Source organism: Hemicordylus capensis, chromosome 3, assembly GCF_027244095.1.
Source record: "Hemicordylus capensis ecotype Gifberg chromosome 3, rHemCap1.1.pri, whole genome shotgun sequence".
NCBI classification, from domain to species: Eukaryota; Metazoa; Chordata; class Lepidosauria; order Squamata; family Cordylidae; genus Hemicordylus; species Hemicordylus capensis.
The window spans coordinates 326,565,556-326,571,222 of NC_069659.1; the positions used below are offsets into that span (position 1 = coordinate 326,565,556).

A 5,667-nucleotide genomic window follows, 5' to 3' on the forward strand; every position below is an offset into this window, starting at 1 on the left:
CTCCTTACTAGATTTAATAAGCCATGAAGGGCAAGGGTCAAGCATGCACGTAGTTTTCTGAACTCAGCTGAACCGAACACCTTCTTTGATACTTCTTTGAACTTTCTAATTGTCATCATTGTGAGTAAAACCTACCATTGTACTCTGAGCATGTTCAAAAAACCACAAGCACCACTTTGAAGGGATAAGGTTTCAGACTGCAGGTCATCATGCTTCAAGAATGCCTATCTGAACCTTCCTGGAACTTTCCTGCTGCACAGGCTGTGCTTTCAGGCCTGTCATTGACAGAATTTACAAGGCCCTCTCAGCAGCAGTATTCACATACAAGGTTCTCAATCATGTGTGCACATTTTGTACATGTAGCATCTGTTCAGAGAGTAAATATGCATATAGGTTAGGGGCAGGAACTGAGATGGGGATGTAGCTCAGTGGTAGAGCATCTGCTTACAATGCAGAAGGTCTCAGGTTCAATCCCTGGCATCTCCAATGGCCCAATGGTCTGACTATAGTAGATAGTAGCTTCCTGGGTCCCAAACTTCTATTGTGATCCCACACACACCCTCCTACCATGTGTGCAGATCAGTCATGAGAAAAGGGGTGGAGACTAAATGGTAGATGGAAATGGAGATGACATAAGATGTTATTTTGATATTGTGAAGGCATTGTGTGGTGCTTCCATGAGGTTGGGTGAGGTGGTTGCCTCAGGTGCAGGTGCCAATTGTTAATGGAACTGCCCCGGGGTGATTGGTGAGCACCCCAAAACTGCATTCGGGCTTTGTGTGGGAAATTAGCTCAGAGTGGAGCAATTCCACACCAGAATAAATTTTAATGCAAAGTATTGATTACTGGAAAATGACTGACTGAGAAAGAGAAGTTCAAAAACAGAAATTACCCTTTTATTTGAGGGTAAGGGGTACAATGGATTAAGAGAGTCTCTTGAAGCAAAGTTATTACTGAAAATAAGTTACTAGGGATGTGCAAATCGATTCATGTACAAAACGATTTGTACCCAAATCTTGCTGATTCGGGTGATTTGTAGACAAAACAAATCACCCCTGTGCTCAATTGTCCAGGTTCGGGTACAAAACAAATCACTCCAGATTCAGACCTGAAAAATTTGGAGATTTGGACCCCATTTTGTGGCCAAATTGGGTTGGGTGGTAGTGCCCAATGGGTGGAAGCTACCACCCAAATTTCAAAGAAATTGGGCAAAGGGGTGGTTTTTAAATAATTTTTGAAGTTGGCATATCTTGAAGTTGGAGCACTGGAGACCAAATGGAGCACACTGTCTCAAGAATCCAGGTGCAGTTAAAACCCAAATCGTGTCCTGGGGACATTCCAGTTGCTCTTCTTTCTTGGGTAAGGCAATTCTGGGGAATCTCAAAAGATCCCATTGTTGATGTTTGCTGTGCTGCGTTACAACACAGTGTTTGAATAGGTCAATGCAAACCGAGTGATGGACATGCAACCACAGTATCTCTTTTAGGTTGGAAGCACCTTGTAAACTAATCAGTGTTTTAATGAATACATCTCTGAGTTTCTATCGTTCACTTTAGCCTTCTTTTGATAAAGATGGAATGTGCATCCGGAGCCTTATCTGAGGTAATTGGTTTTTAGCTTGTTTGAGGCATCTGTGGAGAGAAGGTAAACCAAAGGAGGGTCAATCATGCAGAGAGACCTTGAACGGAGAGTTAACGTCTGTGAATTAACTTCAGGAGTCTGCTTAGGTATCCCTGCATGTGGAAGATGAGAGGCTAATTCCCTTTCAATTTTGCTCCGGCAGCTGCTAAATTGGGGAGTAACTGTCCCACTGCCTACTAAGTGATCATTCCCCCAATATGCCAGCAAATGGAGGGCTCACGATGCTGTAAGGCTCCTGAGCAAGTCAAAAGAGACCCATATGCCTGCAGTCTCAAACATAAGTAGAGAGGCTTCTGGGAGCCTGCAGAAATGCAGTGCTAGCAACAAAACCAACAGCCCTCCCTGCTGCCCGCTATCACTACCATTTTGCCCTCCTTGTCCTGAACATAAGAACAGCCCTGCTGGATCAGGCACAAGACCCATCTAGTCCAGCATCCTGTTTCACACAGTGGCCCACCAGATGAAGTTCAAAGCCACAGGCATGCTAGGGCATGCTTCTCTTTCCCCCTCTTCCCTCCCCCTGATGCAAACTAGAAACATTCCTGCCCTCCACTGCTTGGCTTGGTACCTTCATTTGAAAGTGCTTATGTGCCTCCACTGCCGCAGCATGGCCAGGAAGCAAAGTGTCTTGGCCCACCCTTGTGAAGGAAAACACTATTGACCTCGGAGGAGAGATCTATCAGTGGCTGTTAGAATTGGTGGCTTTATTTATTTATCATAGATATTTATTCCCCACCTCTCTGATACAGAAATAACACTCGAAGCAGTTCACAGAAACACAATAAAGCCTTAGCACCATGAAACAATGCAGAATAAAATCAAACAATCCAAAACAACTAGCTGGGCCGGGCGCAGAGCATCTGTGCCTCTAGTTTGCCGCAGCCTCTGTTTTCTTCCCCCACCAGCCGGCCACTAGCCACCCAACCATCCCCATCTTTTTTTCCCACTGGCAGCCCACCCACCCTTGTTACCGCTTTCTCCCCCACCCACACCCTCCATCGCCAGTTCCCCCAGCTGCCATTGTCTTCCTGCCCACCACGGCCACCACTTTCTTTCCTGAGGGCCAGCCACGCTTCCGCCCCATCTTCTCCCGCCCACTGGTCGCCCACCCCCATTGCCGTCCTGACCGCCTGCCCCCATCGCCGGTTTCTCCTCCTACCCGCCCGCCCGCTCACTCGCTGGCCACCCGCCCCCTGCCGGTTTCTCCCCTGCCCACCCGCCCCTGTTTCTGGTTCCCCCTCCCACCAGGCCCCATCACCTGTTTCTCCCCCAAGCCAGCCCATTGATCCCCATCGTTATCCAGCTGGCAAACTCTCGCAAGAGCTGCCACACATGGGATTAGCGACAGGTACATTTAAGAGAATTATATATTTAAATGCTCAAGACTTAAAACAGCAGGAATAAAAACTCTGCTACTCAGCAGCAGGTTAAAACCCTGTCAAAACAAAAACATTTCCATACAGGGCAGTAAATTCATCAAGGAGGAGGCAAGAGTAATTTCCCTAAAAAGTGAGCTCAGTGCTTGGGCAGGACTGTGGGAAAGGCCTTCTCCCACATCCCAACAAATCATGCCTCAGATTTGGTGGGACCCAGAGAAAATTCTCCCTCACAGATCTCATAGCAGATGACTTCAAGTGTGCCAGGCCCAAATCATTTAAGGCTGTGAAGCTTAAAATCAGTTAGCCTGTGTAGGGCCACATGCTCTTGCTGTATGGAACCTCATGGCTATATACCTTTGAATACTAGTTACTGTAGGACAACAGAGGGAAAGAGCTATTCAGTAGTGACCGGTCCGGGTGTGGAGTGGCGAGGGGGGGGTGGAATATAAGCCACAGATATGGTTTTCTCTCACTCTTCTTGTCCCACATCTTGCTCTTCCTTACCTCACCATGTTAACTGCAGGCATGCAGGCAGGTCAATGATTGCATTGGGGAACCAGCTGAATGACCAGCCCTCATGCCTGGGGTTAATATGGTGGTCAGGCAAGGAAGAGTGAGGCAGCCAAGGTAGGGTTAGAACAGTGGGAACGAGCTGTACCCACAGGTTGTTTTATGCCCTCCCCCACTCCACTCGGATGGACTACCACGGTGGCTATGGACTTCATGCTTTGCTTGCAGCCTTCCTGAAGGCATCTGGTTGGCCAGGAGGGCTTTTATGTTCCCTTCCAGTTTCTCAGGTGTTTTGCCTGAGGAGGTAACTCCAGCTTAACTCAAATGTTGCTTTAGATGGAATCTGATGACCACCTTGGGTATGCAGTAGAAAGATCTTAAATTACATCTTGGATTTAAAAACCTATATGGAAACCCCATACACACCCTTGAGAAATTTCACTAGGCTTAACATTCCCTGTACTATAAACTGCAGCTTGAGTGGGGGGGCTTCAGAGTCCTGCCGAGCTTTTTCTTTCCTCCCAACCCCCCTACACCCCCCTTATTTAACATCCAGCCTGATAAAGAGTTCCAGAAAACTCAAAACCTTGCTTACTATTTAGTGATGATATAATTGATCCTAATAAAGGTCTTACCTATTTCAGCTTTCAAATTTGTTTTTCTGATGGACCAGCACAGCTATCTACTTTTTAAAAAAAAATTCTATAGATGTTTCACTTGTGAAGGAATCCCCAAATTCAAATTTATCTTTAGCCTAAAAGGGAATGAAAACTCTAGGTGCAACCTAGACACAGTGCTAGACAATGCTAGACAAACCGCAAAATTCGACGAACTGCTCCAGGGAATTTCTTCGCTCCCAAGGGCTAAAACTCCTCTCCGAGAGCAATGAGATAGAAGCTTCTAGAACTTCATTAGACACCGGGAAATCACCCAGCCTTCTCCTTTATAGTTTGATGGCAGAATTTTAACAAGGGTGTCCCAGGACTCCCTTCTAGCACATCAATGAGAGGAAGTCTTTTCTTGTTTTTAGAAATCAATTTGGCAGCCCTTTAAAAATGATACCGTGCTTGGCCTTTTAGCCAGCCATCTTCCATCCAGGAAAGTCAAGCCTATTAAGTGCTGATATAGTGCCATGGGATTCTCATTGAGTGGATTCCTTTTAACATGCTACATCCTTATCCTGAACTGACATTACACACCACTCATCAAAAGCTATACTAGCATCTGCAGCAGTGCTATCATTTGGGATAAAATGTCTCTAGACCAACTTCTGATTAAAATATCAAAAGCCTTTGGTTTAAGGTGAGAGTTAAGGTGCTTATAATTTCCTCTGTGCTCTAAAACGTGTGGAAATTGCAAGATAAGGTGGTCATTTTAACTTCTGCACTGTTGCAGAGAAATTACAGGAAGCAACTTTAACTGAGAAACATGTGTTTGATATTTATTACTAATTAAATATAGGCTAAGAAAACAATAAACTAACTGTTTCTTATGCAAAAAGAGGGAACCTCTCAGTTTGAAATTCAAGATAGCAGCCACAATTGCACATAATGTGGAACCGATGGTCCAATGGACCTATGGTTCTGCACTCCCCCCAACCTGCACGCTAACCTTTCGTGTTCCGATGGAACCGCCAGGACCTGAACTGCAGTCAGGGAGACTGCAGAGAGGTTGGGAAATTGGCTGCGCAGGTGGGGGAACTGGCTGCCTGGCTTTCTCCTTTGCATGAAGGACAGCCATGGCAGCCAATCGGAACAGAGAGAAGGAAGAGCTTCCTTCCCTCAACTCTGGGCTCAGAGAAGGCTGCCTCTAGTTCAGCATTCGGATTTAATGACCCCAAACTCAAACCTTAAGTAGGAGCAAGGAACTTCACAACAACCCCAGGGTTCAAATAGGGGTTTGCAGAGGGAAACCTCTCTTTTTGTATGGGATAGAGGTTCCATGCATTCCAACATACAAGAAATCCAAGCATTGCCCCGTTTAACTCCAGTTTCCCATTACGTACAAATGTGGCATAAGACGCTAACAAACAAACCATGAGGCTCTACACACAATCCATGTGTAGAGCCTGGGAGGGTTCTGCAGGGAGCCCTCTCTCTCCACAGATGAGCAGCCACTCATTGCTGGGCAGCCAGAT

The 5,667-nt window shown here is 46.1% G+C and overlaps 1 non-coding gene across 1 annotated transcript; it reads left to right on the top strand.

The window, feature by feature from the left end:
* The first annotated feature begins 414 nt into the window (after positions 1-414).
* On the top strand, positions 415-486 carry TRNAC-ACA (transfer RNA cysteine (anticodon ACA)). The gene has a single exon. It is a non-coding gene; the product is annotated as a tRNA-Cys (tRNA).
* The last annotated feature ends 5,181 nt before the right edge of the window (positions 487-5,667 follow it).